This window comes from Equus caballus, chromosome 8 (genome assembly GCF_041296265.1).
Source record: "Equus caballus isolate H_3958 breed thoroughbred chromosome 8, TB-T2T, whole genome shotgun sequence".
In the NCBI taxonomy this organism is placed as follows: domain Eukaryota; kingdom Metazoa; phylum Chordata; class Mammalia; order Perissodactyla; family Equidae; genus Equus; species Equus caballus.
The window spans coordinates 10870442-10894305 of NC_091691.1; the positions used below are offsets into that span (position 1 = coordinate 10870442).

Below are 23864 nucleotides of genomic sequence, written 5' to 3' on the forward strand. Positions count from 1 at the left end.
ACGGATGTTAGCTGAGGGCCAGTCTTCCTCAGCAAAAAAGAGGAGGATTGGCAGCAGTTAGCTCGGGGCTAATCTTCCTCAAAAAAAAAAAAAAGATTTAGACCGGCTTATCTGGAACATTCCACCCAGCAGGCGTTTATGACTTACTAGCTTTGTTCTTGGTCAAGCTTTTCCCCCTTTTGGCCATCAACCCTCGAAACACCTCCACACCAAACCAGTGGAGGATAATGATCCAAAAGCCATAAAGGACAGTTGGGGGCGGGGGAGGGGGAAGCAGGCCAGAGGCTTTCTGAGCCAGCAGATGGGAATAGCCTGCTGACCTCTCTGTAAGGCTCTTCTCCAGGTGGGAGACTCAAGGCCTTGCCCTTGGAACAGAAGCGAGAGTGCTTAGCTGGCTCTAGTCATCACCCTGAGTCTTCAGATAAGACTTTAGAAATCAATTTTGCTTAGTTTTGTCAAAACATTTTTTTTTTTTTTTAGTTGTATTGGGGCCTGGGAGACCACTGGAGTGGTAAGCATGCAAGTTGGAAGAAGCCTATTACGTGTCTGTATCTGGCTATGAGTAGTAGAATCCTAATTTGGAATAACTTAAGGTGAAAAATAAAGGAATGAATGGTTCAGGTAAATCGAAAGTCCAGAGGCATATTGCCTTCAGGTACAGCTGTATCCAGGTGCTCCAGTGTATCATCATACTGTCTCTTTTGTTCATGCTCTCCCCATTACTGTCTCCTCCAGGCATACCTCCTGTTAACTTAACCATCTTGGCTGTAAGAGAGCCATTTCTCTAATAATCCTTGCAAATCCTGGGATCGATCTCTGTTCACCTATCTGGAGTCTCCTGCCCGTCTATGCACATCTGTATTCTCTTCCTGGCCAGACCTCAGTTCTGGTCCTGGGCATGGGGTCAGTCCCAGCCTCGTCATAAGAACTGATGCCAGAAAACTGGAGAATGCCTTCTTGGCAGGCAGGTTGACAGATGCCCACGCTGGTGGTGGAGCAGAAATGAAAGGGCAGGGCAGGACTTTGGCCCTGGAGGAGAAGATGGGGGCTGGCACTGCTGTTGATTGAGCGTTTACTCTGCTCCCATGTGGTATTAAGGCCTCTGGGTGTATTTAGCTGCTCTCTCCCTTTCACAGATAAGAAGATGAGGCTCAGAGAGGTTAAGTGACTTGCCTAAGGTCACAAAGCTAATAGCTGGAGAATTCAGACTCAGGTCCATCTTTCTGCAAAACTCACTTTTTCAGCACTCTGATACCTGAGGACACTTACCGATCAGTGAGCTCAAACAATAAAATATGAGTGCCAGTCGGTGTGCCAGGCTCTGTGTTAAGGATGGGAATACACAGGAGAAAAATTAAGACTAGAGGGCCCCTCAGCCTGTGAGCTCCCCACAGTCAAGTGTGGGAGATGAGGGGCAGACAGCAGTTGCCGTGGAGAATGGTGAGGAGTAGGCACAGGGGGCTGTGAGACATAGCAGGTGCTGAATCTAGTCTGGGTGTTCCGGGAAGGTTTCCCAGAAAAGGCAATGCTTGAATTGAGGCAATAACAAGCAGGCAAAGATAAGGTTGGGGAGAGGGTATGTAGACACCTATTAGTTGGGACTTTTGATTATCAGAGACAGAAACCCAGCTCCCATGGAATTAAGCACAAAAGTGAATGTATTGGCTCATATAACCAAAAAGTTGAGGGGTTGGGATGGCTTCAGGCGTGGCTGGATCCAGGAGCCTACCTAATATCAGGGTGTCATGTCTCCATCTCTTGGCTTCTATCTCAGCCAGGCTCCCCAGGTGGTGGCCCCACACCACCAGCCCCACAGCCTCCTTACTGAGCTCCCCAAGGGTGCTGCAAAACTCTCTAGCTGACTTTTATTGACCTAAGATGGAGTCAGCCTGGAAGGAAATGAAGCTCAGGAAATAACATGGGGAGTTCAGGTGGTCTTGTGGAGTCGAGTATTTCGTGGTTGCTGTGATGAGGGCGGGTCGGGATCATGGGGCATCCAGAAGGGGGCCCAGAGTGGGAATGCAGTAACTATTTCTGGAGCACCTACTGTGCGCCAAGCTCCACTCTAGTGGGCAGAGTGTTCCAGGCCCCCAGACAGCGACCACGGAGGACAGTCAGTCAGTCATGTGCCGTGTTGAAGGTGGTAGGGACTGGGGAAAGGGAAAAATCGTGTGGCGTCAGGAGGTCTGGAGTGCCATGTCGGTGGGGCAGGTGACAGCGTGAGCTGGGTGATCAGGAGAGAGACGCGAGCAAGCCCGGGAAGATCAAGTGGCTGTTGGGGGAAAGGGCAGCTGGGCAGCGGGGCCACTGGGGCAGCGGCCCTGAGGAGGGAGCTGCTCCGGTGTGTGACCGACAGTGGGGCCGTGGGGCTGGAAGGAAGCCAGGTGTGGCCGGGGGGGCGAGGACAGGAAGGTAAGGGCCAGGTAGAGCCTGGGGCCTGCGGGCTGGGTGGGGACTGGCTTTTCCTGAGTGACGGGGCAGCCGTGAGGGTTCAGAGTAGCAAAGGGCCGTGACCCGAGCCGTCTTCGGCCGATCGCTCCGGCTGCTCCGTGCAAATGGACTGGGGAGACGGGTGTAGCTGGGGAGCCGGTTACGCAGCCCAGAAACGAGGGGCCTGGCACCAGGGCGGGGAGAGGTGGGCGCCCAACAAGTGCCAGTGATGGGAAGCTGGGGGCAGATTCTAGCTTTTTCGTGCATGCGTGTGTGTGAAAATACACAGAACATAAAACTTACCGTCCTACATTTTTAAGTGGACAGTTCGGTGGTGTTAGGGACATCCACACTGCTGGGCAACCATCACCACCATGCGTCTCCAGCACTCTTTTCATCTTATAAAACTGAAACTGGTCCATTAACCAGCGACTCCCCATTCTCCCTCCTCCACCCTCCTGGCGCCCACCGTTATAGTTTGTCTCTGTGATTTTGACTGCCGCGGGGACCTCACAGAACTGGAATCCTCCAGTATTCGTCATTTTGTGACTGGCTTATTTGTCGTAATGTCCCCAAGGTTCATCCCTGTGGGAGCCTATTGCAGAATTTCCTTCCGTTTTAAGGGCTGAATAATATTCCACTGTGTGGACAGACCACGTTTGTTTCTCCTTTCACCTGTGATGGACACACTTGGGTTGCTTCCACCTTCTGGCGATCGTGAATAATTCTGCACTGCACGTGGGGGTGCGCATATCTCTGCAAGTCCCTGCTGTCCATTCTTTTGGGGATATATACCTGGAAATGGAATTGCTGGGTCTTACGGCAGTTCTATTTTTAATTTTTGAGGAAGCTCCATACTGTTTTCCATGGTGGCTGCACCAGTTTGCATTCCTACCAGCAGTGTAGGAGGCTTCTAGTTTCTCTGCATCCTTGCTGACACTGCCGTTTTCGTTTTTTTTTTTTTTTTTTAAGATTTTATTTTTTTCCTTTTTCTCCCCAAAGCCCCCTGGTACCTAGTTGTGTATTCTTCGTTGTGGGTCCTTCTAGTTGTGCCATGTGGGACGCCACCTCAGCGTGGTTTGATGAGCAGTGCCATGTCCGCACTCAGGATTCGAACCAACAAAACACTGGGCTGCCTGCAGTGGAGGACGCGAACCCAACCACTCGGCCACGGGGCCAGCCCCCCATTTTCTGGGTTTTTTTTATAGGAGCCATCCTAACGTGTGTGAGGCGATATCTTATTGTTATTTTGATTTGCATTTCCTTGATGATTAGTGATGTCCTTTTCATGTGCTTATTGACCATTTATATATCTTCTTTGGAGAGAAATGTCTATTCAAGTTATTTGACGCCCCCCATTTTTTTTTTTTTTGGTGAGGAAGATTGTCCCTGAGCTAACATCTGTGCCAATCTTCCTCTATTTTGTATGTGGGACGCCACCACAGCATGGCTTGATGAGAGGTGTGTAGGTCCACATGTGGGATCCGAACCTGCGAACCCCAGGGCGCCGAAGTGGAGAGTGCAAACCCAACCGCTGCACCATCCAGCGGGCCCTGACCTTTGCCCATTTTTGAATTGGGTTGTTTGTTTTGTTGTTGTTGAGTTTTCAGAGTTCTCTCCATATGCTGGATATTAACCCCTGGTCACGTAGATGATTTGCAAATATTTTCTCCCTTTCTCTGGGTTGCCTTTTTACTCCCTGGATAGTGTCTTTTGAGGCACAGATGTTTTGATTTCCATTAAGTCCAGTTTGTCTGTCTTTTATTTTGTTACCTGTGCCTTTGGTGTCATATCCAGGAGATCACTGCATGGCTGTTTTGGAGGTGAAGTTGGCAGACTTGCTGCGGCTTGGGTTGGGGTGGAAGAGAGACGGAGAGAGGGGTCAGGGCTGTGGGCTGCCCCTGAGGCTTCTGGCCTGAGCATAATGAGCTGCCACCAACAGCGGGTAGAACGAGTTGGGGACAAAAACAGGAGATCCGCCTTACACATACTAATTTTGAGGTACCAGCTCGATGCCCAAGTGAAGGTGACAGGGAGACAGTTGACGCCCCAGTCTGACCTTGAGGAGACAGACTTGGGCTGGACGTGACAATCTGGGAGTCAGGAGCCTGCGAGAGAAGAGGAAAGCCTGGCGGGCGGGAGGGGAGATGGTGGCAGAGACGAGTGGCCGAGTATGAAACCTCTGCCACCCGTGCCAGAATGGCTGGGGTTGGCCCAGCGTAAGGAAAAAGCCTGAAAACTTTCTCAAGCCAAGGGGGCGCGGAGCCAGAGGAGGTCCAGCAGCCGTCACCGCCTTGGCCTCCCATCAGAGACGCCCCAGCCTGGCTGCTCCTTCCTTTATTGAGTGTGGGCTTGGCGGTGTGTGTGCCAGGACCCGGGATGTGGGTGGCACTGTCATTGGAGGCCACGGCTGAGCTCACCTTTATGGTTCCGGTGCCCGGCAGCAAGCCTGGAGCTGGGAGGGCGCCTGCCAGCGTGCGTTGATGGAATGAATGAATGGATGGTGTGTGTCCTCTGCAGCAGACGGGACCGGTTTGTGGTGGGGAGGATGCCCGGCCAGCACCACCCTTCCTCAGCATTTACAAAGTGATTCTTGAAGACTGTTTTTAGTGAAGTCTGTCGTACGGACAGAAAGCGGCCCACGTCCCGAGTGGACCCCTCGGTGGGTTTTCAGAAGACGAGTGCTTGTGTCACAGGTCAAGAAAAACACGTGCCAGCAGCCCCCTGGCCCCTGAGCGTCTTGTGCCCCCTTCAGGGATGGCCCCCAGCCAGGGTCTATTGCAAACGGCACCGCTGGGAACATTTGGATGTGTGCCCCTCGGTGAACAGTTAGATGCATTTCTGATGGACGTGTACTTAGTGGTGGATTTGCCGGTCATGGAGAACGTGCCTGTTCAGCTTTTGTCTCTGTTTTGCTGAACAGTTTTCCAAAGGGATTTGCCAGGTTATGCTCCCACCAGCAGAGCATGAAGGTTCTGGTTGCATCACATCCTTGTTAACACTGGTGTTTTTTTTTTTTAAAGCCGTTCAGATGTACATGGTCCATGTTGTACTTTTAATTTGCGTTTATTTCCCTGATGGACAATGAGATTGAGTACCTTTTCATATGCTTATTGACTATTTAGATAACCTCTTGGATGAAATCGCTCTTTACATTTGCCCATTTTCATCTTGGGTTGCCTGTCCTGTTCTTATTGATTTCGCAGAGCTCTTTATATATTCCGGACATCTTCTTTGATATATGTATTGCAAATACTCTACCATGTGTAGCTTCTGTTGATCAGTAAGAGGAGGAACCGGGAGTTTTGAGCCTCAGAATCATTGATTTGAACACAGGGCAAGCTCTTCGCCTGCCTGAGCCTCAGTTTCCCTCTCTAAACCCTGCAGAGTTAGCCCAGTGCTTGATGTATAACTGGAGCTGTGACTGTCATTAGTACCTTTGCTGGGATGAAAGAGCCCTGAACTAAAATATGCAAAACTGATCCTGTGGGTCTTTTCAACCTCAGTCATCCCTGTTTCTCAGGTCAGTTCTGTAAATATCTAGTAAGTGCCTACTGTATACTAATCTCTGGGCTAGGCGTTGAAAGTACAACAGTGAACAAGACCCCGTTCCTTGGAGGGGGAGGCACCGGCGTGAGTGTGGGGGGCTGTGGGAGCCCAGGGGAAGTGCTAACCAGGCTGGGGCATCACAGAAGGCTTCCTGGAGGAGGCAAGCCTCATGGTAGAGTATCCTTGGGTGAGCTGCTTCTGTTGAGGTGCAAGCTTGGGCGCCTTCTGTGTGCCAGGCGCTGGCTCCCAGCCAGGGGTGATTGTGCCTCCAGGGGACACTTGGCAATGCCCAGAGACATTTTTGGTTGTCACGACGGGGGGAGGGGGTGCAGCTAGCATCTAGCGGGTAGAGGCCAGGGACGCTGCTGAACAGCCTACAATTATCTGACCGGAACATCGACAGGGCGAGGTTGAAACCTCAAGCTGGATGGTGACAATCCCGTGTGACGGTGCATTGAGGGGGATGGGCAGAGGGGTGGGGATGTTGTCCGGGCCGCGGGCTGTGAGCGAAAGCTTCGCAGATGGAGGAGTCTGGAGCTGAGTTTTAAGGAATGAGTGGGAGTTGGCGGGAAGCGGGGACCCTCGAGGAAGGGCAGCACTCATGGGGTAGAAACTCGGGGTGTGCGCAGAGGTTTTGCTCCTTGTCTGGGACAGGCCTGGAAATGAAGCTGCGGGGGCCGTGGGGACCAGACGGTGAAGGACGCCGTCAGCCTGGGAGCCACACGCCACACGCGGCTGCTGAGCCCTTGAAACTGGCGAACGCGGCCGAGGGACTGAGTGTTTTATTTTAAGATAATTGAAGTTTAGATTTCTCAAGAGATACTCGATTCCGTTCTGGGAACATTTTTGAAGATGTGTGCAACCAGCGGGGGATGTGAATGTACGTTTTCAACTTTAAATTTGATAAACTCTAAATACGGTTCAGATATTGCCACGGAAAACTGATCGTCCAAATTACAGTGTGCTAAGAGTGGAAGATACGCCCCAGGTCTCTGAGACTCAGTATAAGGAAAGAATTAAAGAAAGTGAAGTGTCTCATTAAGGGGCCTACCCGGTGGCACAGTGGTTAAGTTTGCACGTTTCGCTTCTCGGCAGCCCGGGGCTCACTGGTTCGGATCCCGGGTGCGGACATGGCACCGCTTGGCAAGCCATGCTGTGGCAGGCGTCCCACATATAAAGTAGAGGAAGATGGGCACGGATGTTAGCTCAGGGCTAGTCTTCCTCAGCAAAAAGAGGAGGATTGGCAGCAGTTAGCTCAGGGCTAATCTTTCTCAAAAAAAACAAAAGAGTCTCATTAATTTTAATTTTTATATTTATTTCTTATTATGTTTCTGTTAATTTTTGTATTGATTAGTGATAATGTTTTGGACATATTGGGTCAAATGAAATCTATTACTGAATTTAATTTCCCCTTTTTCTTTTGAGCTTTTGAATTGGCTCCTGGGAAACTGAATTCCCGTGTGGCTCCCCGCTCGGACTTCTCTTGCTGTCGCTGTTCTAAACCCTGGGGAGGAGCCGGTGTGTTCTGCTGAGGGTGAGGGCTCATGGGAGGATTTAGGCGGTGGGGGGAATGTGGGCAGGTTTCTGTGGTGCTACCCACTCTGGCCGCAGTGGTGAGAGAACATTCCAGAAGGTGGAAAAGTTCGGCTGTAGGGAGACTGCATGGCCTGGGAGCCTGAGCCACAGCGGCAGAGAGCAGCCCGGAGGCCCCAGACAGGTAGTGCCCACGGCCTGTCCAGGGACTGGTGACCAGCCGCCCCAGGGAGGAGGAGCCTTTGGGAGAGGCGGGCTCATCCGGGACTGTCTGGTTCTTCAAAGAGGCCTCGCAGCTAAGAGCCAGCAGGAGAGTCCTCGGCCACAGCACGTCTGCCTGTTCCTGGCGGTCCCCGCTCCAGACACCTGCCAGCCCCGGCCGGGCCCTCACCCCCACCCTGGCTGCAGCCGGCACCCCACTCAGGTTTGGTATCCCACCCTTTGCTGCTTTCCACTGCTTATCAGCTGTGTGACCTCAAGCAAGTGGCCTTCCCTCTCTGGGGGCTGCCAGCGTTGCATGGCCTCACCCATGTCACACCTAGAGTGCAGGAGAGGGCCGAGGGGCCCACGTCTCATTGCAGGTCTTCCTGGGCTGGGTCTTTTAGGGGTGACAGCATGGAGCCCTGCGGGAGGGCACATACAGTACTCTCCAGTTTGCAGGGTGGCCTTCCATCTCCGATCTCTGTGTTGTATCCCCATTTCACTACTTTGGAAGCTGAGGCTCAGAGAGGTGAAGCGGCTTGCCCAGGGTCACACAGCTCAACAGAGGCAGAATTCACATGAGGAAGGCTGACTTTGCCGGTCCAAGGCCGCTGCTCCTGTGGTTGGTCGTCTCTCAGTGTGAGATCCAGAGCAGGGTGCTGCACCTCTCTGAGCCTGTTTCCCCATCTGTCGACATAACAGGGCTGACCCCAGCTGCTTGCTGTGAGGATGTAGTAAGTTGAGTGGAGTGGTACAGTGCTGGCCTGGCAGGGGCTCCAGGTGGCTGCTATGTTGTTGACGAATCTGCACGTAAGTCCTCCGGCAGCTCTCTGTGGGAGGGGCATGAGCCCACTTTTCAGGAGAAGAAACTGAGGCTAAGATGGGTAGCTGGTGACAGCAAAGCCGGGCCCCCAACCAGTTCCTGGGTTCCAGGGCCCTTTCCTGCCCCCACGGCCCCGTCCTCACCCTCACCCCAGAGCCCTGGTGTTATGACGTCTTGTGCATGACAAGGACAGGCTTGCCCTGTGTGCCAGCCTGGTCCTTCGTCCCGGATGACTGGACATGAACAGGCACAGGGCAGTGCCCCAGGTGGCGCTCGCACAGGCCCCGCCCACAGAGCCCGTTCCCTCCCTCGGAAACTCTCTTTCCTTTGCTTGCTGAGCCGTGACCCTTCCTGCTTCCTGCGTGGAGCTGCTGTCTGACAGCCAGAGAGGTTGGGCAGGAAGCTGGTGCGAACAGGCCCGGGATGTGGCCGGATCCTCAAAGCCAGAGCTGGGGGAGGCCGTAGAGGTCATTGACTCCGGGTTCTGGTTGTCGACACCTTGTTCAGCCTCAGTCTCCGTGTCCGGAAAATGGGAGGAATTGTCAGCTTGGCAGAAACAGCAACGTCTGACAGTACGAAGTTGGCACAGAAGGGGAGCATGGGCACGCTGGCGGGAGGGTCCTCCATGGGCCCTCTTGGCAGTCTCTGCTGAAACGTAGAGGATGCACAGCCCCTGAGCAGCCGCCCCGCTTTAGGTAGCTACTTGGAGCTGTGCTTCTCGAGTCTTAACGTGCACGGGAAGGCGTGGGGTCTGGTTAAAGTGCAGACTCTGAGTCAGGACCAGTGGGACGGAACTAGCAAGCTTCCAGGAGACCCTGCTGATGCAGTTGGGAAGCCCAGGGCGTCCTTCACACGCGGGCACAAGGAGGCCCGCTCCTTTGTGACGGGATGCGTTGCATCGATAAGTGTCCCGCAGGAAGGTCTTGGCCAGGTGCATGATGGGCCATCCCGGCCGGGGATGCTCCAGAGCGATGAAAAAGAGGCAGGGAGGTCCATCGGGTCTTGCATATTGACGCGTCTTGTCTTCCATGAGGTGGGAGCACCCTCCGAGGGCTGGGGCTTTGTCTGTGTCCCTGCTGAGGTGGCCCTGTGCTGGAACAGGGTCTGGCACACAGTTGGTGCTCAGGCCCGGTTTATGAATAACGGACCAAATAGGCTGATGTGGGAAGATCTCCACGACGTAGTGGGGAGTGAACCCAGCAAGTTCCAGAGGGACCGGTGCCATCCTGGGCTGCTCAGGAAGAATGGAGAGATGGAAGGCTGGGTGTTTGGGAGGGCGGGAGAGGGGTCCTGTTTAGCTGTCACCTCATAGGAAGCGGGTGTGGGTGGCTCCTCCTCAAACTGTCGCCACCTCTTAAGAGAGAAGAAGACAGGATCGCAGGTTTTCCTCCTAAGAGACTTAAGCCTTCTCTGTTTTTTTTAAGACATGGAGAGTATACCTGTGACTTGAGTCATTAAGTGAAATGTAAAAATAGGAATGGTATGAGGACCCACTGCCAGAGTTGCGAGGATTTAGTGAGAGCCCTTGGCACCAGGCCTGGCGCGTAGTGGGAGCGCAGCCAAAGGAAACCGTTGTTGTCTTACGGTGTTGCATCCCTCTGGCAGCCCAGAAGCAGACGGAAGCGGTTCAGGCCCTCTTTGTGTGTGGGCAAACTGGAGCTCAGAGACGGGGAGGGACTTTCCCAAGGGCACACAGCAAAGTAGGAGGAAACCAGTCTTCATGGCTATGAAGTAAGGGCCATTTCTCCCCAGCCACCCTGCGGCCCCTGCCAGGCATCTGGGCCTCCTGGTCGGCCCATCTCTGGACTGAGGCCATGTGGGCTGCTTCAAGTCCCCCACCTTGTTGACCTTCACCAGCCCAGGCGGCACCCAGGAAGCAGGCAAGCCTGGAAGTGCAGGGGTGGGGGCGTGGGAGTTGTGCAGCACTGGGAGGACTGCCCAGGATGTGGAGCCTGTGATGGAGGATTGGCAGAGACAGTCCCTGTAGGTGGGCACGGCCTCCAGCTCTGTGTAGCTTCAGAGTCATACTGCTCCTCCCCTGCTCAAACACCTGCCATGGCTCCCTAGTACCCAAGTCTCAATTTCCTTCCTGTGCCTACTGGATTGGCATTCCATGTCCTCCAAAGGGTTCTCCATCACATAGCTAGTTTCCGCATACTAACAAGAGTAATAATAATAATAATAGGACCTAAGACACCTACTGTTGGCTCAGCTTGGTACTGAGTGCTTACGTGCATTATCTTGTTTAATCTTTACAAAGCCATAGGGCAGTGCTGCCGGGCTGATTCTCATTATAAAAATGAGGAAGCCGATGCCCACAGAAGTTGTGTCTTGCCCCAGGTCACATAGCCCATGGCCCTGCCAGGATCTGCAGCCTGACTCCAGAGCCAGACTTTGATGAAGGCCAGTCTGCTTAATCTTGTTAGAATGAACAAGCGTGATGACAGCAGAGAAGCCCAGGTCTGGGTGTCGGGAAAGCTGGGCCCAGGCCTGGCTGCTCCATGACCTTGCCGTGTGACCTTGGCCGACCTCCCCAGTCTGGGCTCACACCGAGCTTTCTCCAAGGCTGGCTCTGTGTTCCCCACTCCGGGTCTCAGAGTTTTGCAGCATACCTAGAAGTCACCCCAGTTGCATTTTTCCATTCGTTTTTATTTTGCATCACACCCTTGATAGATACTCACTGTAGAATAGTTAGAAAATTCAGGGGAAAAAAAGGAGAAATAAATGAAACTCCAGTTAGCATTGTAGGATGTATTTTTCTGGAGTGTTCTTCCAACATCAATATTTATCAGCATGGGATCAGATAATCTTTTTATCACCTAACATCTCAGCCCCGATGTCTTGCCAGGGAGTGGATCCTTTTTATGGTCGTATCCAAGCCTGTTGTGGTTATGCCATGAATATTTAATTAGAACATCTAATTAGAGATGATGATCAATTAGTAGCTGGCGTTTCCTGAAGTCCTGCCAGGTCCTGCCCTGAGGTCTCGCCTTAGTCGTCATCCCAGCAGCCCCCTGAGGCAGGCACTTCAGCCCCATTTTACAGATGAGGAAAGTGAGGCCCTTGAAGTTAACCGGCCCAGGGTCTCACCGTCTATCCTTGGCCAAGCCGGGTGTGGCCCCGTCCCCTCTGAGCCCTCCGCCCATGCCCTTAACCATTGGGCCACCCTGCCGTGTGCCTCACCTCCTGTAATCCCATGATGCCTTGTGCTTTGAGGCAGAAAGTGACGTGGGTGCTGGCCAAGGAGGAAGACTAGTTAGGTGGTCTGTGGTGGGAGGATATGCAGCCGTGGCCAAAGAAAGGGTGAGTGTTCTCCTGGGGACAGCCCCTCCTCCTGGGCAGGAGAGGCATCTGCCCACAGGAGTTTCCCAGAACTCTCTGGGGTGAAACCCAGACTGGCTCAGCTGCATGGCTTCCCCAAACCTTGAGAGTGTGGGCGGCCGAGGCCTCTCCCTGTGGATTCTGGGGGATGCTGGATACAGTGGCTTCTGTTCCTTAAGAGTTTCCAGGGTGCCAGGCGCCGGGCTACCTGCTGTGGCCACCCTGAGCTGTCGCGCCTTCTCAGCAGCCTGTGAAGTGGGTTCCATCTTCAGGTGGGGACACTGAGGTTTGGAGAGGCTGAGAGCCTCACACAAGGTCACCTTCCCGGTGGCGGGATCCTGGACCACCTGTGTTGGGGCTGCACGTGAGTCAGGGGCCCCTCGGAACCCTTCGGATGTGTTGTCTTGCTCCCTCTCAGCAGCCCCGGGAGGTGGGGGCTGTCAGCGTCCTCATTTTACAGATGAGGAAACTGACGCCTCTTGTGCTTTTCAGAATATTAAGCAGGAACTCTTTTTGCAGGTGAAATCTTAGAGCGCAGTTCAGGCATTGAATCATAGAAGGTTCTAGCTGCTGAAATTGGGGGTGGGGCAGGGGAGAAAGACGTAGAGTTCAGCCTCCCCCTGGAAGTCAGTGATGGGGAAACTGAGTCCCAGAGAGGGGAGAGGCATGTCCTGGTTGCAGGGCGCTTTGGCAGTGCGGCCAGGATTGGGACCCGCTCCCCCTTGTCCTGGGCTGGGGACACTCCTCTCTGCTTTGCCCTTCCAGGCTGGCCCCTCCCTTCCCCACAGACTCGGTGACGCTACTGTAGGCGGAAGGGACATACGGTTTGGATGAAGACAGGGCTGAGGTGCCCCGTGCCTGTCAGGACAGCACGGGGGAGGGCTGGGGGTCCTGGATCCCCCAGGAGCTGTTCATGTGCGTCCCGCTCCCTTAAACCCATAGGGACCCGTCGTGGGGTCTTCGAATGGAGGAGCCTGGCACTTTACGAGGCAGATGAGTTCAGCTTGAGTTCTAGGCTCCCGCGTTTTGGAGTCAGAGCTCTGTTTAAATCCTGGCCTTGCCCCTCCCAGCTGTGTGGCGCTGGACAAGCTCCTTCACTACCCTGAGCCTCTGACTCCTCATCTGTGAAATGGGACATCGCCTTTCTTCCTGGGCGCGTGGGAGCATCCGCTGGTGCCATGCTCACTACACCCTTGGCTCGGGTCCGGCTGGGAGTGAGCGTGCATTTGCTGACGTCAGGTGACAGTTCACCAAGGACTGTTGCTGTCTCCTCTCTACAGCCCTGTTAGGAGGGCTCCCTGGGCACCCAATTGAACAGATGAGGAAAACAAGGCTCAGAGAGGCTGAGTGTGTTGCCCAGAGCTGCGCAGCCAGGGAGCAGCAGAAACGAACCCTGACTCCTGTCCCGTGCCTGTCTCCCAGACTCGTCGCCTGCCTCAGGGGGTGCACGCTGACTGTCTGAGGGAAGGGAATGAAGTGGCTGCAAATTGAGCTCAGTGTATGGGGAGGTGACAAGTGGTGTATACAGCTGGAGCTCAATAAATGCTTGCTTCAAGGCGGAAGTGGCAGTAGACTTTCTCAGGCGAGTTGAGGGAGAATGATCCCGGAAGGAGTGGGGCTTTGTGGGGAGCCCGCCTCCACCCCTGCGTGGATTTCCTCGAGAGGCTCCTAGGGGCTCCTGCTGTCCAGGCTGGGGGGCTTCTGGGGGCCCTGAGCTCCCTGGCTCCTGGGTGCAGTGCGTACATAACCATGCTGTCGATTTCGGAGTTCACAGAAACCCAGCTTTGGTCTGGAGGGGCCCCAGGCAGCGCTCAGGCACTCGCCCCAGGTGCAGAAATTAAGGGAGTGCCAAAAACTCAGTCATCGGGATCAGTCACATTTTAATGCAAGTTAAGAAAACCCAAAACCGGTGGATGGATCTTGACAACTTTATGCTAAGTGAAAGGAGCTGACCACTGAAGACCGGGTATTGTGTGACTGCTTTTATAGGAAGTATTCAGAAGTGGCAAATCCATGGAGACGGGGAGTGGATGAGTGGTTGCCAGGGGCTGGGGGAGGAGGAGTTGGGGGCGATAGCTAAAGGGCGGCCATAGCTTAAAGGTCAAAATTTTAAATAAAGACAAGACCATATTCCTGATATTTTCCTTCTGCCTCAGGCTCCAGTACCACTTGGCACAGCCCCATTGTTTTATCCTGTTTAAAAATCTCATGGTTTTTTGGCATTCATTTAAAAATATTGCACTAAAACGTTCTTGATCTTGATGACTGAGTTTTGGGGCACCCCCTTACTTTTTTTTTGCTGAGGAAGATTGGCCCTGTGCAAACGTCTGTTGCCGGTCTTCCTCTTTTTTGCTTGAGGACGATGGCCCCTGAGCTGACATCTGTACCAATCCTCCTCTACTTTGTATGTGGGACGCTGCCTCAGCATGGCCTGATGAGCAGTGTGTAGGTCTGCACCCGGGATCCAAACTGATGAACCCCGGGCCGCCGAAGCAGAGTGTGTGAACTTAACCACTGCACCATCAGGCCGGCCCCAAACCACTGTGTCTTTATATGACCTTTCTTGCTGTGGCTAACTCTCCTCGTCACTACATGCAAATGACAGTGGCCCCAGGACCCGCCCTGGATCTTATTTATCCTTTTAATAAAGGAGCACATAGATTACTGTACTGTGGCATTTTTCATAGTTGTGTTCTCAGCCAGATTTTACTATAATTGGTGTCCTTTTAATCCTCTATTTTATTCCATTTAAAAACACTTCTCAGAAGGGATCTGTAGACTTCACCAGCCAGTGAAGGGGTCCATGGCACACAGAGGCTCGAAGAGCCGAGTGGACTGGATTCTCAAGTCCTGCTGCGCTGGACCGCGGTCACTGGGCACCTGCTTCCCGGCCGCCTTCCTCCTCCGTTCCCTTCTCCCTCACGGCTGTCAGCGATGGTGCTGGCACTGCTCTCCGGTGGCGTCTGTGTGTCTGTCCGTGGTCTTGGCACTGGGTGGCCAGACACAGCCCTGCAGAGGCTCCCGCAGCCACCCGCACGGCCCCCGTCCTGGGTTCCGTCCCCCTCTGTGTGGCTTGTCTGCCTCTCCTGTATCTGTTGCTCAGCCACTCCTTACGGGCAGGCCTGTGCCCCCTAAGAAGTCATAGTACTAATCGTGGCCGATGTCACTGAGCTCATGCTCTGAGCCAGCTCACGACAGCCAGGCCGGTAGGTGCTGTTTGCTTATTCGGAAGATGAGGCGAGCGAGGCCCAGAAGGGAGAAGTCACCCGCTCAAGGTCACACAGCAGACAAGTGGCCAAGCCCAGAGGGCACCTGGGCCTGTCCAGCTTCGGGGGTGCACTCTGGGCCTGCAGCCTCTGTGGCCATTGCCGTCCCCGTGCCTGGCCTGGGCAGGCCCCATCGCTCCTCGTCCAGTGCTGGGTTCAGGGCCCTCGGCAGCGTTTCATAGAGTGGGGGGGCGTGTGTGGTAAAATGCAGCTCCCTGGGCCCCATCCCAGAACTGCCAGGTCAGAGTATTTGGGGGCGGGACCCGGGGATCCGCCTATTAACAATTTCCGGTGATTTTGCTATCCAGGGAAGAAATCACTGTGATGGAGTCACAGGCTCTGTGCTGAGGGCGCTCTGTCCGTGCGTGCGTGTCATCCTCACAGCTGCTCTTAGCATCCCCATTTCACAGATGAGGAAACTGAGGCACAGAGAAATTAGGGGACGCCCCCCGCTCCAGGGCTGCATTGCTGGTAGTCACCAGAACCCAGACTCAAAGCCAGGTGTGTGGGCTCCAACTCCAGTGCTCTTCCGCCCACCTCTGGCTGCTCGTCAGCAGAGAAATGCAGACAAGGGTGTGTGTGTGTGTGTGTGTGTGTGTGTGTGTGTGTGTGGTGGGTGCAGGAAGCCCCGGCCCCCACAAGGTCACCCTGGCCTTTTCCGCTTTGCGTTGTTTACCAGGCACGGGCCCTGTGCGTTCCTGAACAGGAAGCACAGAGCAGGGGCCGTGCCAGGCGCTGGGGGCAAGGCTGTGGGACGGGAGCCAGGAGTCCAAGCTGTCACTGCCCTGAGCACCCGCGTGACCTCAGACAGAGAGCTTCCCCGTCTGTGTATTGTGCAGGGTAGGCATTTGGCTTCTGGTTCTGGCCTCAGATAGACCTGCTTCCAGTTCAGGCTCAGTCGGTCACTGTCGGCTGTGTGACCTCGGGCTGAGCACTTCACCTCTCTGAGCCTCAGCTTCCCCCTCTGTGAAATGGGGCCAATAATAGTGCCCACCGCCCAGGGTTGTTGTTGGAGGCAAAATGCATATAAAGCGCCAGCACACAAGTCTCTCTGGTTAAGTCTTTACTTGGGGACAGACCATTTGCCAGATGATTCCGTGTGCGTGCGTGTCCTTCTTTTTTCAAAAAATCAACTCTTTGTTTTCCCGAGTTGTATGTTTTCTTTCACCCACCAAAGGCTGGCGGCCTGAGTCCTCCCACCAGCCTTCCTGAGATGGGGCCCAGAACCAAAACACACACTGCTTCCCCCACAGCTCGCTGCGTTTGCGTTTCCAGGGCTTGTCCAGGTCCCCGGGGTCGTGTGCAGCCAAGATTGTCTTCCGTTGTCTAGACCAGGGGGCTGGCAAACCCGGGCGGTGGGACAGAGGTAGCCTGGCGCCTGCTTTCGTGCATACTCTTTATTGGAACGCAGCCACACGCATTTATTGATGTGCTGCTCTCCTGCCACAAAAGCATGTTGGCTCCGCGCCAGGCCTGATGGACATTATGTGGTTCCTCACCGCTCTTGGCTCCGGCTGTTGTTTCCATTTCTCAGATGTGAACACTGAGGTCCTGAGAACGACGCCCCCCATTGACCCAGGACGCCCAGCCACTGAGCGGGGTAGCCAGGATGTGACCTCCAGCCTCATCACCTCCCACCCCAGCTTGTGCCTAACAGAGTGCGGAACTGGGCCTCGGAGAGGCAGATGGAACAGGGTAGCTGGCCCTGCTTTGGTGGTTTTAGGTAAAAAGTGCCAAGCAAGTCAGCAAAGAGAGATCCTGGATCTAGGAGCAGGGTTTTTCTCCTGATGCCCCTGCTTACCAGCTGTGTGGCCTGGAGCAGGTGACCCCAGCTCTCTGAGCCCCACTGAATGGGTGGTTTCATAAAGGAGGGTCAGATGGGGTAATGGGGGGTTGGTGAGGACAAAATTTGATGCTGTGTGTGACACCCCTTAGCTCAGTGCCTGGCATACACACCAGCCTGCCTTCTCTTCTGCCCTCTGGAACCGTTCTGCATGCTTTTAAGTTGAGGCAGTGTCCAGAGCCCCGGCATTGTTATTTCTCTCATTATTTTCTTCCTCTCGCGGGGTTAGAATCTGGCACGTCTTCTTGCCTGGCTTCCCTCCGGAGTGGGTGAAGGTCTCTGATCCCCAGGGGCCCCACCCGAGAGAAGTGTGGTCTCCCCTGTCTGCACCCCAACTCCGCACGGGAGGGTTGCAGCGTGGGGTGGTGGGGTCAGGAGGCCTAGGGGGGGAGGTGGTCCCCATGGCGACGGAATGTTTGGGGGCTTGTTCCCACAGGGAGGGTCGAAGGCTGATGGTGGAGCTGGGGCACACGGGCAGCGGCACCTCCAAGGCCACCCTGTAGGTGCAGTGGCAGCCCCCTTGTGGGCGGCGCCTGCCCCAGCCCCCTCTCACCCCCGTGGGCATGTCCTCATCCCCCACTGGAATGCCAGCTCCAAGAGGGCAGGGGCCTCCGTCCGCTCCCTCCCCGTGTCCCCGCACCCTGATCCGTGCCACGCACTTAGTCGGCGCTCCATCAGCTTTTGTGGGAGGACTGCATCCCCATCCTTCCGCTGCTCATTCAGGGCAGCCCCTGGGGCCGGGGAAAGAGACATTTGGAAACTGGCTTTTCCTCTTACCCGTGTGGGGCTTTTGTGAATCACTTCAACTCAGAGCTTCGATCTTCTCACCCACCAACTGAGGATAAAAATCCCCACCGCGAAAGGTTCCGTGGAGGATGAAATTAGAAAATGAAAGCCAGCATGTAAATCGCCCTCGCTGGGTGCCAGCGCTGTTCTACTGTGTTCGGACTTATTGACACCTCCCCACACTCCTCTGGGGCTCCTTCCTCGTTTGCCCCGGCCACATCTCACGTGAGCCTCCTGAAGGGTATTATCATCAGCCCCGTTTTACAGATGAGGAGACTGAGGCTCAGAGAGGTTGAGTCACGTGCCAAGGTCACACAGCTAGGAACTGGTGGAACCGGGATTTGAGCCCAAGCCATCTGGCCCCTACTAGGCCTGGCACATAATTCAAAAAGTACTAGTCATTTTATTATTTTATTATATAGAAAGACAATATAACAACACCATAAGAGGAGGTTTTTAGCAGAAAAGTATTATCACCTACTCCCCGAACACCGTCCCTGGTGGCATTTTGAATTTCTTTCTTTTTTGTTTTTTTCTTATCTGCGGTTTGTGTTTGCTGGTTGGTTAGCGGATTTCGTGGTTTTCTTTTTGGCATAGTCCTGCGCACCTGGCACCCACATGGGCCTTTGTCATTTGGAACTTGGAGCACCAGGGTGCCCCCGCCCAGCCCCACCCAGCCATTGGGCTGTTGGGAGGATAAACCGAGGTAGGGCATGGAAAGCCCTTGGTCTGGGCTTAAATATACAGTGGCGCTTAATACATGCTGATGTTCCTCCTACGAGAAAAGGAGGGCTCATTGACCCCTCCCCATGCAGCTCATTTGTCCATCCAATAGGACTTTGTGCAAATGATGGAATGTTCTAGAACAGGGGTGCACAACTTTTTCTATAAATGTCCAGATAGTAAATATTTCAGGTTTTGTAGAGCATGTACACTTTTTGCTGTGGCCTCTTCTCCCTTAAAAACGTAAAATCCCCTCTCAGCTCAAAGACCATACAACAAAAGGCCAAAGGGTAGATAGGGCCTGAGGGCCGCAGTTTGCTGACCCCCCTCCTAGGTCTGCAGTGTCCAGGACGGTAGCCACTGGCCATCACGTGGCTCCTGGGCACTTGGGATGTGGCCAGTGCAAACGAGGAGCTGAATTTTCAGTTGAACTGTGCCTCATTTCAGTTGACCTCCCTGTGGCTGGTGCCCACGTTGCATGCACGGCTCTCGGTGACGGCGGGCTCTGCCGTGGGTGGGAGCTGCCCAGCTGGCGGGCCTCTCCAGCTCTCTGGCATTTCAAGGGCCGCCGGAGGGCGGCTGGGCCAGAGCCATCTCGCCTCCAGAAGAGCTTCAAGGGCCCTGCGTCCCTGACCGTTTGTATTTGTTCCAAGAGGCGGGACTCCGAGGTTGGCCACCTGGGCCCCGGGAGTGCCGGGCCTGTGTGCTGCCGCTCGGGGGCGGGGCAGCCGGCTGGTTGCTGTGGTTACACCTGGGTACCCTTCCCCATCCCGGCTCAGGTGTGTCCATCGGGCGGTGTTTCAGGGTCAGAGAAAAACTGTATAGAAGTGAGGAGCGATAACGAGGAAGGGAGGGCGGGCAAAGCAAGGCAGGAGCAGCCTTCCCCCGGTTGATTTCCAACAGGGCACAAAGAAAATCATAGCTGAGATTTTGGGGTGCTTGCTCTTATCTCGTTCCAAGCTCCCCACAGCCCATTTTGCAGAATGGGAAAACTGAGGCTCAAGGGAGCAGCAGTCTCTGTCGTCAGGGAGGCATCCGACCCCAGAGCTGCATTCTTACCCGCGCCCCCTGGAATGGCACGGACAGGAGGGCAGTGAGCCTCAGATCCAGTGTGTGAGTCTGCAAAGTGATTTCCCCTTGTGGGCCTTGATTGTCCCATCTGTAAAATGGGGGAAGGTGAGAATGGGACTAAAAATCCTCCCCACCCTGGAAGGTAAGGACACAGCGGTGAAGTGCCCCCACCAGGATCCTCTTGGTTCCACATTACCGGGGCCCGGCTTCACGCCAGACCCAGTCATGTTCGTGGCCTCCCTCTTTTAACACAGTGGCTGAGAGCTGGGCATCCAAGTCACGTAGATCTCGATGGAGAGCCTGGTTCCGGCAGCTCCTGGCCACGTGCTCTTCCTCTTGGTGTCGTCTTCTCATCTGTAAACTTGGGGTCATCATACTTTTCTCTTAGGGGGCCTAAATGACACAAGGCACTCACATCGTGGGCCTTTGGACAGTGTTAGGTGGTGGTGGCAGGGCGCTGTCTAACTCCGGGGGCACCGTGTTTATTGTATGCCAAGTACCTGGTGCCCTTTGGAGTTGGGCAGTGCACAGCCTTTCCAACCGTACCCAGCAGTCCCAGACGGTAATCAGTGGAATAGTGGTGGTGGTTCTTGCTTATCGTTATATTTACTTTTCCTGAAATCCAAGGTCCCTGGGCTGAGAGGAAGGGAGAAGCCTGGGGGGCAGAGACCCAGGGGCTCCCTAAGGCAGCAGTGGCTCAGCTCAGATTCTCAGCTCATACCTCTCTGTCTGCGAAGGGAGCAGTTCACTCCCTGTAGGACCAGGCACTTTCAGACCCCAGCGGTGACATCTGGGGCTGAGGTGGCCTCCCCCTGCACTGCAGCTCGCCCCCCAGAGGACTTTCCCCTCAAATCACTGTCAGGGGCCCTTGGGGAGCCCAATGTCCCCTGTGCCTCTCTGAGGTGGCCTGGCCCCACTCTGGCACCCGTCCCAAAGCAGCACCTCCTCTGCTCTGCAGGGGTCAGCGGTGGACGGCCTCGGGGAGCCAAGGGGCCACGCGGGCTGGAGCCTGGGGTGAGAGTGCCCGGGGGAGGTGAGTGCATCCGAACCCCTCCCGTGGCCGGCTCACTCCTCTGTTGGAAATCAGGGGCTAGAAGATGCTGGATTGCAGGAGCACAGAGCGGAGCGGGCAGGTGCTGCATGTCCTTGTGTCAGGAGGGTGATTCTCCTGGTGACAGGACGCTGACGGCGGAGTCCCTGAGCCGGCAGGTCTCACCCAGCGTCCCTGAGCAGATGCCGGCACAGCCAGAATCCAGACCCCCTTGCGTCCCACGTTCCCGTGCTCGCGTTTTTGGTCGGCCCGCGGGGCACCTTCACACACAAGTGCCCTCAACCTCGTAACAGCTCCCTGAGAAAAAGGTATTATTGTCCCATTTTGGGGGAGGAGAAAACAGAAGCTCAGACGGGGGAAGTTCCTCGTCCAGGTCACCAGCTGGCAAGTGGCAGAGGCGGGATTGGAACATGAGGCTTAGGACTCCAGATCTGAGGGTCTTCCCCACCATCCTCACTGCCGGATGCCAGGACCCCTCCCCTGTCAGGGTCCAGCGGGGCGGGGGGACGGAAGGCAGGCTCAGGTCCCTGGGCTGGGTCTGGAGTGGGCTCCCTGGCTCCGTGTGCCCAGTGAGCTGCCTCTGCCTGGCGGTTGCCAGCGGCTCTCTCTCTGCCACGTCGCCGTTCTTTCTCCTCTCAAGCCATCCTCTGGCTCTTTGCTGTCTTCTGCACATGTCTGACCTGCCCACTTTGAGCTGTTTCCTTTGAGCTGCTGGGCCTCTCGCTCGGTTCTGTCCGAGGACAGTGAACAGCTCAGCCTCAGCCTGGTCCCATCCACACCTGCCACTCTGGCTGTGCGACCTTGGGCAAGTTGCTTCTTCTCTCTGAGCCGCTGGGGGCCGGGCTTCCCAGAGGTCACGGGGAGGATCCTGTTAGATGATGCACGGAAAATACTTAGTGGAGCCAGCACTCAATAAAGGTAAAACACAAAACTTAGGCGCTGTGTTGAAAAGTGCTGTAGCCAAATGGTCAGCAATAAGCAAAACTGGTGTGTTGATAACATTTTTCTTATTTTGCTGATCCCTTCTTCTAGGCCTTCTCTGCTGGTATTTAGTATCCAGATCACTTCCGACCCCAAACATGAGCTCAAGAGCGCGTGCACATTTTGCCTATCCTTTCTGGAAACAACTTTCCAAAATTATCCCCTTTTCTCCGTTTCTCCACATCCTGCAACACCATCTGTCCCCCAAAAGCTCTAGTCTCTTGCTCCCCGCTGTGTCAGGAAGAAAGGGTGACTGCCCTAATTTAAGCTAAAGTGTGATTGACAGTCTGCCAGGGGCATTGACCTGAAATCATAATACCTGGAAGCATTCTGGTCGCAGGTCTAAGGGGAGAGTTTTAATGAGTACTTGAGGAAGCTGAGGGGTCCTTGGAGGGATTTCTGAGTGATTTTAGGTCCTGTCCAGCCTGCCTCCCCCATTGAAAGTAGCCCTGGAATGAGACTTTCTCATCCCAGACCCTGAATTCAGGGCACCTCGGAACCCCCAACGTGGTCAGCGACATCCGATAGGTGCAGGTTTCTGGGCTACTTTCCAGTGCTCAGAGAGGCCCGTGACTCGAGGGCGAGACTCATCTTTGCTTTGTTAGGCGCTTCTAGAACCCGCACGGCAGGCTTTGAGGTCATCGGACCCACCCTCTCTGCAGCTGAGGAAACTGTGGCTTAGCTTGAGGAAGTGACTCTCCCAAAGCCACATGGCCAGGAAATGGCAGGGCCCCTCGGCAGTTCTGACCCCAGGCCTAAGCCTCTTCCCTCGCCTTTGATGTGCATTTTCCACTGGCTGCGGCCAGGAGCCTGGGGCCCCCAGGCCTGGGAGGCCGATCGGCCCAGCTGCAAACTGGGTCCCGTGGTGTTTCGGGCTGAGCCTCACATCTAAGCAGAATCGTCACCCCGCTCCCTTCCTCCAGACCTGGCACCATTCACCAAGCCACTTGCAGCGCCCCCCCGTCCCCTCCCCCGTTCTGCCAGCTTCTTTCTTGCCTGTGACTTTCCACTGGCTGTTCCCTCGGCTAGGAACAGCCTTCTCTGTTGTCTCCACCTGGCCGTCCAAAACTCCACCTGGCCACTGTTCAGAACTCAGCACTCGGGCTGCCTCCCTCACCTGCCCTCACCCGCTTGGCTGGAAGCCATCACCCCCTCCCAGGTGTGGGTCCACAGTGGGAGTGGCCTTGGGGGGTGAGGCTGTGTCTCTTAGCTCCATAGCCCAATTCCCGGCACATAGTAGGTACTCATTAAATGTTGGAATATAAATAAATGACCAGTGATCACGGTGGAAACCACTAATGTTCTTTCTCATGCCCCCTGTGTGCCAGGGGTGTTCTTACGGGGGTCTTTTACTGTTCCTGGTGGCCCTTTGAGGGTGGTATTCTTAGACCCATTTTACGGATGTGGGCTCAGAGAAGTGGAGTCTGTTGCCCGAGCTCACACAGCCACACAGGAAGTGGCAGAGCTGGGATTCGAACCCAGGCCTGCCTGAGTCCTCGAGTGCCCAGAGATTTCAGGTCCTCACTTCGATTCTGCAAAGAGGTGGGAGGGGACACGAAGGGTCAGAAGCACAGCAGGGGCGAGGCAGAGAAGGGCCGGGGTGGCCGGAGGCTGGCTGAGTGTCCGCCCAGTGTCTGAGTCTGCATCTTCTGTATTAGCCCCCGGTTGCAAAATTGAGGGGGCTTGAGGGTAAACTGGGGAGGGGGTGGATCTGTCATTTGAGGTGACTGGAGGAGGGGGTGGCTCAGCTGGGTGGGGGTGGGCCCTCCCTGAAGAATTGCCACTGAAGTCCGATCGTTTGGGAGGGGTGAGGAGCATGGGCCCAGGGTCATAGTTCATGTCTTCAGTCATCCTGCCCCCTCCCGCCTCACCCTGTCTCTCCCCCTCCCTCCCCTCCGGCCCCCGAAGCCCCCTCTCGGGTTCTGGAACACCCCACACCCTCTCCCATCTTGGGGTCTTTGCACTCTCTGTTCCCTCTGCCTGGAGCACCCTTCCCATACCTCTTCACAAATCCCGCTCAGATCCAGGTCTCAGCTTAGATGTCACCTCCTCCGAGAGGCCCTCTGACTGCCCTCCTCGTCTCCTGCTTGATCCCCTTGTGGAGTCCTGCTCGTTCCTTTGCCAGCTCTTATTCCTGTCTGGCCGTAGCTTGTGTACCATCCGCTTCCACTTCCCCTTCTGGGACGTAAGCTTCTGAGGCCAGAGGCCTGGCTGTCCTCCACTCTCCTGTCCCCAGCCCTGAGCATGTGCCTGGCACCTTTTAATCTTTCCTAAGCACTTACCGAA

The 23864-nt window shown here is 55.1% G+C and overlaps 1 protein-coding gene and 1 long non-coding RNA gene across 6 annotated transcripts in view; one reads left to right on the forward strand and one right to left on the reverse strand.

Moving 5' to 3' along the window:
* TPST2 (tyrosylprotein sulfotransferase 2) overlaps positions 1-23864 on the forward strand; it is a 55037-nt gene that overhangs the window by 17199 nt on the left and 13974 nt on the right. The window contains exon 1 of one of the 5 annotated variants that reach the window (XM_014742052.3): positions 7461-7936. The exons of the other annotated variants lie outside the window; for them this stretch is intronic. The gene's annotated coding sequence lies outside the window, so the exon portion shown is untranslated. Of the gene's footprint in view, positions 1-7460; positions 7937-23864 lie in introns of those variants that run through there. 5 annotated transcript variants of the gene reach the window in all.
* On the reverse strand, positions 20131-23846 carry LOC106783476 (uncharacterized). Its single transcript, XR_001381278.3, has 2 exons — positions 23579-23846; positions 20131-21465 (listed from the first exon to the last, which is right to left on the reverse strand). It is a non-coding gene; the product is annotated as an uncharacterized lncRNA (long non-coding RNA).